The following is a 15,396-nucleotide window of genomic DNA, read 5'->3' as shown; positions in this document are numbered from 1 at the left end:
CATGGTCCTCTATCTGTCGAGTGACAATATTTACATTTTATAAAATCAGATTCTTTTACAACATTTAATTAAAACATTTAAATTTAATTAGATTTTTTTGTAGCTCAGCATTAAAACAAACAAAAAAAGTTACGTTAAATTAGAAATGACGATCTCTGTGTTAAAGGCAGAGATTTCTCAACCCTCTCCATCATACTCACTCTCCTCAGATGGGATGGTGGGCCAAATCAAAGGTTGCAATGGGCCAATTTTGGCCTGTGGGCCCTACTTTGGGCATCTCTGCTTTAGCTTATTGTTAATTGTTCTTCAGTTAAAATGTTTTTTAAACAAAGACGAGTTAGTAAGAAAAAAACGATATTAAATAATTATATTATGAGAGGACAAAATGCACATTATTACATATAATGTTTGGTGGCTGCGCGGTGGCACAGTGGGTAACATGTTCGCCTCACAGCAAGAAGGTCGCTGGTTCGAGCCTCAGCTGGGTCAGTTGGCGTTTCTGTGTGGAGTTTGCATGTTCTCCCCATGTTCGTGTGGGTTTCCTTCGCGTGCTCCGGTTTCTCCCACAAGTCTAAAGACATTGCACAGGTGAATTGGGTAGGCTAAATTGTCTGTAGTATATGTGTGTGAATGAGTGGGTATGGATGTTTCCCATATGGGTTGCAGCTGGAAGGGCATCAGCTGCGTAAAACATATGCTGGATAAGTTGGCAGCTCATTCCACTGTGGCGACCCCTGATTAATAAAGGGACTAAGCCAAAAAGAAAATGAATGAATGAATAATCTTTGGTGTCAGCATATTGTTTCACAATTGAAACACCATTACAAAAACTTCCTCAACAGCTAAATGTTTAAACCAGGGATGGCCAAACTCGGTCCTGGAGGGCTGGTGTCCTGCAGATTTTAGCTCCAACTTGCCTCAACACACCTGCACAGATGTTTCTAGAAAGCCTAGTATAAGAGCTTGATTAGCTCAGGTGCGTGTCTGATTGGGGTTGGAACTAAACTTTGCTAGACACTGGCCCTCCAGGACCGAGTTTGGGCACCCTTGTTTTAAACTATTTGTCTAATTATTATCAAGAAAAAAAATATGGTTTACACAAAATAATTAGCATATTATTATTATTAAGATAATATTCATTGAGCACCAAACCAATATATTAGAATGATTCCTAAACTGGCTGCTTAACTGAAGCACAATTACAGAAATACATTATTTTAATATAAACATTACCAGTCAAATGTTTGGGGTCAGTAGGATTTTTAAATGTTTTAAAATAAGCTTCTTCTGCTCACCAAGACTGCATTTATTTAATCAAAAACATAGTACAAATTGTAAATTGAAATGCAATTGCACTATAAAATAACTAATCAAAAGTAGTTTCCTTCAGAAATCACTCTAATAATAATTATTATTGTAATTACTATTATTAATATTATTATTGTTAATGGTAATTTAATAAATTAATGGTAATTAAATTATTTAATTAATGCCACCTTGATGAACTAAATTTATTAAAAAAAAAAACATGAAACATTTAAAAATCGTATTGACCCCAAGCTTTTTACCAGTAGTGTATATACATATATATTTATATATATTTAGTTAGGCTACTTTAAAATGGTAACAATATTTCATATTTTTACTCTATGTTTTTTTAAATAAATGCAACCTTTCTGAGATCTGACTAGCTGCCATACAAAGACCAAGTGTCAACACATCAAAATTGAGGTAAAGCCTAAAATAGGCTTTGTAACATACAGTATGTTCTGTCTTGTGACAAAGTCTTCTTGTTTAACTTTGTTCCCTCTCAAAAAACAAGACTGTGAAAATTGCAGTATCTACAAATCTCTACAGCTAGTGTAAAAACTAAAGGCATTGTGTTCCGTTTCAGTGTTTGCGTAGATAAATTAGCATTTGTAGAGCTGTACAGACCACACAAAAATTTAAATGACCAAAAAAATCTACAGTGTTATGTAATTGGACAATAAATAAATAAACTCAAAGACTATTGCGCAAAGCATTATGTATAAGATTATATATAATAAACTTTTTTTACTGTTGTATCATAAAGCAATTAAGGAGGATTTTGGGGAGATTAAAGTCACATAAAAATCACTGTAGAGATATTTAAGAAGTAGACTGATCTGGATATGGTTGTAAAGTTTAAAGGTCCTATTTGTTATTTTCAGTTGAATCATTCAGAACAGCAAAGCGACATAATTATAAGTCCGTCTCAAAGGGTTTGGCCAATGGTGAAATCTAGTTATTTTATTTATTTATTTTTTGTAGTGAGTATTAAATGAATTTTCTCTGCCTTATACATACCCGTTCCAGAGTGACACCCCATAAGCACAACTGAAAAACTGCTTGTGTATTATCAACATGTTCATTTATTATAACTCACAATTATTTTTTTTTTTTTTTCAGATACAGATAAAAACTTTATATTTGGTGTCAGGGTGCAAATTATACATGGGGGTCAAGTTTTTCGGTTATGTACTCCATTGAACATATAATTTATTCATCAAACGTGTTATTATGGTTTCAGTGCTTGGAGGGATATTGAGTGGTTCTCAATGATATTTGTGATATTAATTGATCAGTGACAGGCGAAAGCACCTATTAATGGATGACTATGAAAGACTGCACATATTTTTTATTTTATTAACTTCCATGTGCGAGCCAGTGTAAATACAAACTATGCATCTAGATTTACAGACACCTACAAATGCTTTTTTTAAAGAAACATGTTTTGTGAACACTCGCAGTGTCTGTTTGTGCTCTAGATTTGCCGGGTTTCAAACTGATGATTGCATTTACAATGGTATGAACCATAATAGGAGTGGTCAAATCTATATCTATTATAATCTATTATTCCTATTATCTATTATAGGCTTTTTATGAGCCTCCTTACAAAAACAAAAAGCAAACAAATACATTGGTCAGCTAAATTTATTGTAAAAACTTAACTGCAGAAGATTGGGGAACTGTTAAATGCAATCCCAAAGTCCTCTTTTTTTTTACCACAAAAAAAAAAAAAAAAACTCCCACACTGCTGACATCTTGTCTTTAAAATATACCTCTATAGCAAAAATCATCTGCCGTATATGCACCCTGTCACGTCAAGAGTAACCACTCAAAACCCTCGGACACAGCACATTTGCAATTTTGCAACGGTTATATTACATCATATTATATCATACCATATTCTATTCTATTCTATTCTATTCTATTCTATTCTATTCTATTCTATTCTGTTCTTTTCTATTCCCTGTTTTAAATTTAAACAGACTTTCTCGTCATCTGAAGCAATGTTAACACTATCCTAGCAATGTAAACACTATATTACAAAAACACACAGCATTTACTTATCTATCCACAAATTCAGTTACACTCTCCTTTATCGATTCACCACACAAACGTTTGAGAAGTTAACTAGTTCTAGAAGCTATTCAACAACACTACAAAAAAATCTGTTACAGTCACAATAATGATAAAGTATGTTTGTTATGATTTGTAATGATAATTACTGATTACGAATGCCGGTAAAGTCCACTTTTATTTACCAAGTGACGTCGTCAGGATAGCATGAAGCTTATTTTCTGTAACCGTCGCGCCATCTGGTGCTCCATCTCCATCATAAGCAAGGGTATCTTCAGGATCAGGCTTTCGAAAATGCTAAAGAATAAAGTTTGAGCTTACTTCCTTTCCCACAAACATTTTAGAGAGTTACTGAATATTTAGAGTAACTGATAATAAATTTCAAGCTTGCGCCAAGAATGACAGCAAACAACTTTGTTAGATAACATCAGTGGCAGAACATGGGTGGTGTGAATTTATGAATGAAAGTGTTAGAAGTCCTGTCACAAAATTATATTGTTATGTAAGTAGCTACCACGTCCTTTAAAATATATCCATTATGGCGTGACGTTTCTTTGCATTATTTTACAAGTTGTTAACCAGAAATATAGTTTGTCATCATTTACTCACCCTCATGTCGTTATAAAACTCTTAAAACCTTTATCTGTAAAACAGAGAAAGAAAAATTCCGAAAATCTCCTCACAATTTAAAATAAAACTGACTAGGGCTGTCAAGCAAGTGACAATTATAAAAAAAGCGCCTGTGTTGCCAGATTGGGTCGACAAATACCATCCCAAACCAAACGCTTTTGCTATACTCAACCAGTCTATAAATAAATAGACTAAACTAAATATAACCATTTTGTACATGCAATACCTTAACGATGACAGTTGATTATAAAAAATAAACTTAAAATAGGTTTGTTGGCAATCTCAAAGTTGTTGTCAGTCTTTAATTCTGAGTCACTGAGTCAATCCCTGGTGTAGAGCAGCAGATATTTTGGGAAATTGATAAAACAGACACATTTATACCAAAGCATTCTCATTCTTCTTCTTGTGTGTCATGCATCTGTGCTTGTCTGAATGTATCAATGTGTCCAAGGTCTATAGTTTTTGTTTTGTTTAGGCGTGTTTGTGATGTCTAAATAGCTACAGTCAAATAATAACAGTCCAAAGTTAAAGCCCATGAGAAATTAGAATATGTTATAAATGGACACCTTAAATCATAAAGAATTTAAAGCTTCACTTCACCTTTTTTATTTGTTGAGGCTGTTTTTAAGGGACAATATTCAAAATTTAAGCAAGACAATACAACTAAAAATAAAGGTTTTACAAGTTATTACACTCCTGTCACCATGTCAGATCCACAGATACCAAATAGACTATTGATATCAGGTCAAAATCTAATACAGTAATAAAGTAGGTCTATTACTTAGACTTCTTAATCATCCAGTTGAACTTTGTATCCATTGACTCATATTTACCTTGTCTAGTGACTCTGGTGGCTCCACAATAGTGTATTTCATGTGATTCATCAAATCAGAGATGTTGTTGTAATCTGAAAGGAAGGAGGAAACTCGGAGGAAACCCACGAGAACATGCAAACTCCACACAGAAATAGCAACAGACCCAGCTGAGGCTCGAACCAGTGACCTTCTTGCTGTGAGGCAATCGTGCCACCATGACACCCCCTTTTATACATAAAAGTGAAATCACTGAACCTACACAAAAGGTTCTGAGAAAAATTAGAAAATTTTAGATGGCATTTAGAGGTTTTTGCATTTAAACTACTTAAATATTAAATATAATAATTTAATATTGTTTAAATGAAAGCAATTTACTACAATATGAGAAAGTATAAACTCAGGGAATTTGAAAAACAACAACAACAACAACAACAGACAAAATATCTTGTGGTTTATGTTGTATATATTGTACAGTAATGTATATATAGTGTATATTGTAGTTATGTACAGCTGTTAATTCTATGTGCATTTGTGGCTATCTACGGTATTTGGAAGATTCCACCACTAGAGGGCAGCCTGGTATTTGTTTTTAATCTGTGCTAAATTAAATTTACCAAAGTGCTGCAACAACTGTAGCGTCAGTCCTAGAAAAAGCAAAACGTGTAGAGTTTCATTGATTTGTTTTATTTAGTTAACCACCATTACAAACCAGTTCAACAAAAGTTTAATCTTAGTCTGCTCAGATCTGGGCCAGATGAATCAATGAATCAAAGACACAAAGTGGTGAATATGCAAAAAAATAAAAATAAATAAATCACAAGCAGAGGAACCAGAACTGCCTCAACTGTTGCGCGTCAAGAAGAGGATAAAGCCTGTAGTGTCTCCTGATCATAAAACATAAATGAGTGCTCTCTTCTCCGCATGCTCTTCAATCAAACCTCTATAGACAAAGCTGCTGTGCTATACAATGTGGGCATTGTGATTTGTTTTAATTCCGATTGTAATAAAAGACTTGAGTTCTCAGGGCCCGGCAGATTTATTAGGCTTGTTCTGGCCGTTTGCCTCATGTTCACTCTGATCGGCTATTACTGTGACCTGCCGGGTCACTAAAGACCTCCGAATGACCACACTGGCTCGCAGCCCATCTCATGCTGTTTATTTGTCCACGAAATTACTATATTTAACAATAGAAGGAGCTGCCAAATTCAACAGGGATCTGCTTGAAATTGTTACTTACTGGTGGTTTTTATCTTTCTAACCTCATGTGAAACGCTTATTGTTTCAACAAAAGCGACCAGACTCAGTTGAAGTGTTACAAAGAGTTTTGTGAAAGAACTGTTTATCATCTGAGAGACATTAAAGACTTTCAGTCAGGGATTACCCTATAACAGAAGATAGCACTAGAAAAAAAAAAACATGTCTAAAAGTCTTGTGTGTATTAGATGGACATATAGGTATGTACAGGCCCTGGTACATATAGGTATGTAATTCGCACCCTGTACATACCTATTTGTACATCTAATAAAGGGGGGGTTAATTTTCAGTCCCAAAAAGTAAAAATAAATAAATACCTTTATTTTTATTAGAAATTTGGAAGAAATGTTTCACACAATTATAAATAAATAAATCAAATGTTTTCCCTATAAAGCCACATGTATCAAATTGGATAAACAAGTTTCTAAGACCTACATAATATCAACCTGGCCAATTTTAGGCCTGAAAACCTGTTGTATATAATTTGATACTTGTATCTTGCCTTCTTGTGGATTTTCATGACAGTGCAGACAGTGCAAGGACTTACTTCACCTTTTCAAAATAGCTGAAATCAAAATATTTAATGTATAAAATAATAATAAAAAAACAAAGAGAAAAACTGCCTGAAATGTTCTCTGTTGTCAATATGTTAAGGGCAAAATAATTTTTTTGTAATTAAAATTTCAATTGTTATGAGCAACAAGTTACACAAACGCCTGGGGTCTGTTCTTCGTACCTCGCTTAAATGATCTAAGATGATTTGGCAGATCCTGGATCTGTTAATCATGATAACTGATCTCTGGTTAATTTGGTTCTTTAAACAAGTTAGCGAATCAGTTTAAAATGTTTGGATAAACAGATCTGAGATCGCTGCGTGTGTTGTTAAGGACAGATCTATTGATCCCCGAAATCATGATCAGCAATGCAACGATTGGCTGATGGCACAGAACGATTGGCTGATGACAGCAGAAAATTAGCAGTAAACGGTTTTTAAATATGGCACGCAATAACTACTCAAGTTTTTTAATTGGCGTAAGGAGCAACTGTATAAATTAATTTTGCATCAAAAAAGCATTTTGATATTGGTAAAGGTGTCTGCAACTTTTGTGAAGCATCAAATCACTGGTATATTAGTGGTCAAAACATGTGCGTGATTGCATAAATTATTATCTTTTTTAAGTCGAATATTGTGCATGTACGCGTTTGTATCTAAAAAGTTCAAATCAATAAATTTTCTCTTTAAACCACCAGGTGGCAGTCTTTGTACTTTTATTTTGGAGTGCAGATTGCATGAGTGATATATATATATATATATATATATATATATATATATATATATATATATATATATATATATATATATATATACTACTGTAAGAAAATATCAGCATTTGGTACATACTTTCAGTCTTATCTTTAATTGAACTGACCATATCTAATCCTGTTTCTATGAAATGAGCCTGCTCCCTAGCATTGAGCTACCAGAACTGTTGCTTTGACAACAAGTCTCAGATGTGTTTTGAAGAACTAAACAATCCTGGATTGCATCAAATCGTCAATAACCAAATCCAACTAACTGAATAATCCCCGTACGAAGAACGGAACCCTGATGTATCAAATGTGAAACAAAATAAATAAAAAAATTTATGGCAAAAATGTTTTTTTTTTTTTTATTTTGCTAGATGGTTTAATAAACATTTCAGTTGCAGAAAATTAGAATTTTCTGGCTACTTTTTGATATTTCCAGTCTTAAACTGCAAATTTTTATAGCATATTTTTTCGAAATTTTATATAAACAAACCTACTAAAAGCCTAGTAAAAAGCCTTATTTGAGGTCCTCAATACTGTAAACATATTCCAGCTAGTAATAACCTTTGTCAAAGATGTCCTTTTTGATTTTAATACCATAAAATATACATACGGCACCAGGGACAGAAGCTTTTTTCCCCTCTGATCTATGCATTCCTCAGATTTTTAGACTTCTTTTGGATCACGTTTAAATAAAAAGCCTCATTTCTTCTGACCCCCTCCCTTGTTTTTCAAAGATCTTCTCCTCTTTACTGGCTCTGCACAAGAGAGTCTTTTGCCCCCCAGAGATCCTGTTCAAACAGCACTCTTAAAAAAAAAAAAGAAGAAGAGAAAAGTCAATGGTTTCCAAGATTTCAGCGCACTAATGAACATACTTCCCCTTGTCAGGCTGTGGATTAAGTCCAGGGTGAACCGTGAGGAAAGAGTTGGCTGAGGAATGATGGATATCAGATGGACTAGGTTAATAGCCATCTGGAACTTTATAAGTGCGATATGATGATCGGAAAATGAGATGATCTCATTCGATAACTCACACTGAACAATGACACACACACAAATATTAACACTAAAACGTGACCCCTGTAAGGAGATCGCTGCAGTCTGCAAACTCGCCGGTTTCATACACACATCAAATGCATGGAACAAAAGTTGCTTTAGACAAATTACGAGTATTCGCTAAATTTGCTCATTTGCTTATAGTTTTTTTTTATCAACAATTAAAATTTTAAACATTGTCATACAAATTGACAAAGGATTAACTTTTCAGTTGAACAAAAATACAACAAGAATAATGTAGATCAGTGATCTCAAACTCAAAAACGGCACTGTGGCCCAGTGGTTAGCACTGTTGCCTCACAGCAAGAACATCACCAGTTCTAGTCCTTTAACAGGCCGGCGGTTGTTTCTGTGCATAGTTTGCATGTTCTTCCCATGCTCGCGTGGGTTTTCCCCGGGTTCTCCGGTTTCCTCCCACACTCCAACAAACATGCACTACAAGTGAATTGATCAATCTAAATTCAGCACTACAGTCAAACTCTCATCCTGCAGCATATCTCTTCATAGCATTCATTTTAGTCATCAGTTCTTATCAAGGGGGGAGTTGTCAAGATCTACCTGAGCTCAAAGCTCCCCTCTTACCCTGCAAATGGGAGGGAGCCCAAAGCTTAAGGACCTTTTGGGCTCAGGGCTCTCTCCCAGGACAGCATGCCAAACTTGCTTATAATCAATCATCAGCTAAGTGTGAACTCTTGAAATAGTCTCTAGTAGTTTAGAACACCTTGATTAGTTAGATCAGCTGTGTTTAATTAGGGTTGGAGCAAAACTAGGCAGAGCTGCGGCCCTTCAGGAATCTAGATTAGATTAGATTAGATTCAACTTTATTGTCATTACACATGTACAAGTACAAGGCAACGAAATGCAGTTTAGGTCTAACCAGCAGTGCAATAGCAGCAAGTGCAGGATACAGGTATAAGTTATAAAGTGCAGTTATAGAAAAACTATGGTGATATATCCAGATGGATGTACTATCAACATTATATACAGGTTGTATTAGCTATGAACAGATTTACAATAAATGAATATATGTACAGGATACTATTAATAGCAGAAGTGTGCAGATAGATAAACATAATTATAAATGTCCATGTGCAGTGGGTATGTCCAGTTCAGATAAGTGAATCAGTGCAATGAATATGTGCAAACTTTAAATGTGCAAATGTTAAATAGTGCAGTGATTGTGAGGAGTATAAGTTAGAGGAGTGTGGGGGGTGTATTGGGGGGGCAAAAGAGTCAGTGAGGGGCAGAGTTCAAAAGGGAGACAGCTCTGGGGAAAAAGCTGTTCCTCAGTCTGCTGGTTTTTGTCCGGGGGAGCCTGAAGCGCCTGCCGGAAGGCAGGAGAGAAAACAGTCTGTGAGCAGGGTGAGAGGCGTCCTTAAGAATACTGCGTGCTCGGCGCAGACAGTGTTTCTTCTGGATGTCCTCTATTGCTGGCAGTGTAGTCCCTGTGATGCGTTGGGCAGTTTTCACCACCCGCTGCAGTGCCCTACGCTCAGCAACAGAGCAGCTTCCATACCAGACTGTGACGCAGTTGGTCAGGATGCTTTCTATTGTGCAGCGGTAGAAGTTCACCAAGACGGCTGATGAAAGCTGGTTCTTCTTAAGTTGCCTCAAGAAGAATAGGCGCTGGTGAGCCTTCTTGACCAGGCTGGAGGTGTTGGTGGTCCAGGAAAGGTCCTTAGAGATGTGGGTCCCCAGGAACTTGAAGGATGAGACAGGCTCCACGGCCATCCCATTAATGTGGATGGGATCATGTGAGCCTGTTCGTCCCTTCCTGAAGTCCACAATGAGCTCCTTGGTCTTGCTGGTGTTAAGGAGCAGATTATTGTCAGTGCACCAAGTGGCCAGATGCTGTATCTCCTCCCTGTAGGCAGTCTCATCATTATTGCTGATTAGACCAATCACTGATTTTGAGACCCATGATATAGATTCAAAATAGGGATGCACCGATACCATTTTTTTATAAACGATACGATCCTGATACCAAAAAGAGTTTCGATGGATACAGCTCTGATCCCAACACTGTGCCGTTTTTTTTTTTAGAGCATAATACAGTTTCTATAGTTCTGGTGATAAACTCAAATAATATATCTTCTTTAGTAAAATAACAGACCTATAGGCCTACAGATGGCACAATCTAACTAAAAACATGATGCTTGCTGTAAACTAGGCTACATTATTTGAGCTTTCGTTATGACATTGATCAGTTGTGGTCCAGCTTATGTTTCCTTTTTTAATATTAAGATTTTTCTTTGAAGTCTGTAATAGGCTACCACTATTGACCCTAATCAAAACACAACACTGTTATTGAAATGATTTTGTCTAGTTTAATTTAGCTTATTCAATTCACCTATATCACATGACTTTGGACTGCAGGGAAAACCGGAGCACTCAAAGGAAACCCACGCCAACATGGGGAGAACATGCAAACTCCACACATAAATGCCAACTGACCCTGTTAGGACTCGAACCAGTGACCTTCTTGCTGTAAGGAAACAGTGCTTACCACTGAGCCAGCGTGTCGCCCATCCAATATATTACTACACATAAATCCAGGCATCTGCATCTCTGCACTAGTACAATAGACAATAGTGTTTACAATCATTGCATCATTTGTGACTGCTTTTGAAAAAGTAGCGTTCTTTATGCCATTTGTTTTAGGAATGCTCCGCTTTTCCTGTCTCAGGGGAATATATGATACCTGTAAGAAGACTTCTTCATTTTTGTAGCTACTTGCATTTAAAACACACCATTCATTCATTCATTCATTCATTCAGTTTCCTTCGGCTTAGTCCCTTCATTAATCAGGGGTCGCCGGCAACTTATCCAGCATATGTTTTACGCAGCAGATGCCCTTCCAGCTGCAACCCACCATGGCGAAACACTTATACACGCTGTGCAATTAATCGAAACCGCAATCAGGAATTAAAATTTTGCAATTAGCTAATCGCAAGAGGCTGCGATATGGAATTCTCTTTCTGTGTGTGATAGTCTAACTAGCCAATGGACACATTCCTTCTGCCCAATCAGAATTGCACAACCAGACTATGTGGAACACCAACAATAAAAAAATACAAACAAAAAAGCACAGACGAGTGGGATTATGGTGTCTGCTGCTTCAGAAGCAATAACAGAAAAACTAATATCAAAGAAAAGCAGCACATCAGTAATATGGGAATATTTGGGTTTCAAAGTCACAGACACCAAACCAAAACAGGTCATTTGTAAGAGCTGTCATAGAATTGTTGCCACAGCACGAGGAAATACAACAACCAGCACCTAAAAAAGCACCACTTGCGGCTTTATGAGGAGTGTCTTACTAAAAAGTCAACTGATAGTATTGCCAATGACACTCAATCTAGTAAATGTTGAAGTAAGTTAACATCTTTTCCGTTTCTTTCACTCACTGCAGTAAGAAGCTACAATACATATTATTAAGCTGAATCTTGACTATAAAATTAAATCGCAATCACAATTAGATATTTTCCTCAAATCGCACAGCCCTAATACACTCTCATTCACACACACACACTGTACACTAAGGACAATTTAGCTTACCCAATTCACCTATAGCACATGTCTTTGGACTGTGGAGGAAACCAAAGCACCCGGAGGAAACCCACTCCAGAAACTCCACACAGAAACACCAACTGACACAGTTGACTTGAATCAAGACTTGAATCAGCAACCTTCTTGCTGTGAGGCGACAGCACTACCCGAGGCGACAGCACTACCCACTGCGCCAGCCAATACACCATTTAATTTTAAATTCAATATTGTGTAGTATAATCAGTGTTAGTAATCTAAAGGACCTATTTCAGCTTTGAAGAACCTTTTGTGGATTGAAAAATGTTCACATATAGCTTAAGTATCCTCATGGAACTATACTGCAATACGGAGGCAGGGTGCAGTAACTACACAGTAAAAATTAAATCACAACAACAAATGTATTTGTTGCCTTAATCTTAAACAGTTAATCAGTTTTCAACACATGTTTAAGCTATAGCCTGTAGAGTTTAAGTTGATCTTTTTAGTAAATTGACTGATGGAAGACGACTAGAAATTTAACAAAAAATCTTTAGGCCACAATAAATTGTGGCACGGTGGCTCAGTGGTTAGCACTGTTTCCTTACAGCAAGAAGGTCGCTGGTTCGAGTCTAGGCTGGGTCAGTTGGCATTTCTGTGTGGAGTTTGCATGTTCTCCCCGTGTTCATGTAGGTTTCCTCTGGGTGCTCTGGTTTCCCCCACAGCCCAAAGACATGCGCTATAGGTGAATTGAGTAAGGTTCATTCCGCTGTGGCGAAGGGGGACTACACCGAAGACAAAATAATGAATAAATAATTTCAAAATTGAGTCAAAGCATAAAATAGGCCTGTGTGTCAAAATTGCAGTAACTACAGAATTCAACTGGTATAAAAAGATTTAGCTCAGTTTGAGTGTTTGCGTAGATACTGCACTTTACCTTTGTAGGGCAGTATAGGGTTGCATTGAAAGTTTCTAACTAGTTTAAGCTTTATTTGCATAACCTCTCAGATCACAGAACTGACATTTTGTCTTTAAAATAAACTAAATCTTAATTGTGTTTTAAAATAAATGCCATATTCACCTATAGCCTCTGCTGCACCATTAAGGATTAAATTAAGCAAAGTTTAAAGCTAGATAGGTGATAAAAAGAGCAATGTTCATTACTGATTTCTTGCTGAATCGCTTTGAAAATCCAGCACCATCATTAAACTTAACAGTTTGAGATGGGGTTTTTTTCTTTCAATTTCTCCAATCCACCAAATATTTTCACAAGTTAAACCAAATTTTCAAGTTAATCCCTAAATGAAATTTAAATCTAAGGTTAAAGTGATTGAGCAACAAGATTAGTTAATTCAGGTTTACTGTGAAAATAAATCCTTGCTCAAACCAATGCTTTAAAGGGATCGTTCACTAAAAAGTGAAAATGTACTCACCCTCACGGTTCCAATCCTTTAAGCCAGGGGTGCCCAAACTTTTTCTGATGAAGGGCCAAAAATCAAATATCATTGAGAGGGCTGAAGATAAATATACCAAATTTTGCTACATTAAAGTTGCCATAAGTTCTTTCATAATGTTTCAAATTAAATAGAAAGCATTACTTTAAATTGTATTAACTAATGCACTATAACTTTTTAAATGATAACTTATTACAATAAAAACATAAACAATCACATTTATAACATGGTGGAGTTCAATGCTAAATACTCTATTAAAGCAGAATTTGCCTCGGGCTTAGTTTGCTCACCAAAGTCTCTGCATTATCGGGTAACAGTATGTCATTTAAACAAAATCTGATTATTTAACTTATTTAATTGAAACATTAAATTTCAGTTAGTGGTGCCGCATTGGCGCAGTAGGTAGTGCTGTCACCTCACAGCAAGAAGGTCGCTGGTTCGAGCCTCGGCTAGGTTAGATGGCATTTCTGTGTGGAGTTTGCATGTTCTCCCTGCGTTCGCATTGGTTTTCTCCGGGTGCTCCGGTTTCCCCCTCAGTTCAAAGACATGTGATATAGTTGAATTGGATAGGCTAAATTGTCCGTTGTGAATTAGTGTGTATGGATGTTTCCCAGACATGTGTTGCGGCTGGAAGGGCATCCGCTGCGTAGAACATATGCTGGATAAGTTGGCGGTTCATTCTGCTGTGGCAACCCCGGATTAAGCTGAAAAGAAAATGAATAAATGAATGAATGAATGAATGAATGAATGAATTTCAGTTAGCTTTTAACAACACTGTAAAAAAATTGACCCTAAATTCACAGTAAATTACTGGCTAATAATTGCATTACTTTCACAGTAAAATACTGTATGTAAATTCACAGCAAATTACTGTGAGGTAGTTCACAGTAATGTACTGTGTTTTTGTGACATTAAATTAATGTGAAATTACAGCCATATAGTATAACTTCACAGTAGATAGTAAAGGTCATTACTGTAGTTTATAGTATTATCTTGTAGAATTAATTATATTTTACTGTAAAGCAAGCTTTCCTCTGCTTTTCATTCTGACATTTACCCGGACTTTGAAATCATTTTGGGTGTTTAACAGTGTTTGGTTTTATGAATCAATTACTTTTGTTCCAGTTTATTACATTTTTGGCTAAACACAAAGTTATGTTCATTAAAAAATATTTCAAATTTCCATGTTAACCTTAAAAAATTAAATTAAGGTGCAGCAGTGCACACAAAAATGAAAATTTACTATGACATTCATGTTGTTTCAAAACAAAAGGATTTTTCTTTGAAGTTATTTTTGAAGATGGAACCAAATTGTTTTGGGGGCTACAATAACATTCTGTTATTTCTAAATATCAAAAAGTGCCATTACTAGCATAAAAGTTAATTTGTATTAATGCCTATGTTGAATGAAATAAAAAGAGTTTGAATTAACATGCAAAAGATATAACCCTTTTACTGTAATTTGCTGTAATCATGCTAGCTGCATTAATTTCACAATATAATTATGAATACAACACATTGCTGTTGTTTTACAGTTAAATCCTGTAAAGTAATACTAATGTCATTTACTGTGAAAAATTACAGTAACGTTGTGAAAATCTGGAATTTTTTTACAGTGAATAGAACAAACAAATGGTTACATAAAATTTAAATTGACAATCTCGAAACATCCTCATCATTCTCCTTCTCTTCTCAGATGAGATGGCAGGCCAAATCAAAGAATATCATGGGCCAACTTTGGCCCGCTGGCCTTATAGTTTGGCCATCACTGCTTTAAAGGTTTCTTTCTTCTGTTGAAGGCAAAAGTTAGTTTGAAGAATTTTGGAAAAAGTTTTTTTGGAAAAATGGTTTCCAACATTCTACAAATGATTTTCTTTTGTGTTCAACAAAAAAAGTCAAAGATAAGTGCATTTTTATTTATTATTTAAACAATAAATCAGATTATTTTTTAAGGAAGATTTAGAGTTAAG

Source organism: Danio aesculapii, chromosome 9 (assembly GCF_903798145.1).
Source record: "Danio aesculapii chromosome 9, fDanAes4.1, whole genome shotgun sequence".
NCBI classification, from domain to species: domain Eukaryota; kingdom Metazoa; phylum Chordata; class Actinopteri; order Cypriniformes; family Danionidae; genus Danio; species Danio aesculapii.
Note: the sequence above shows the minus strand (reverse complement) of the source record.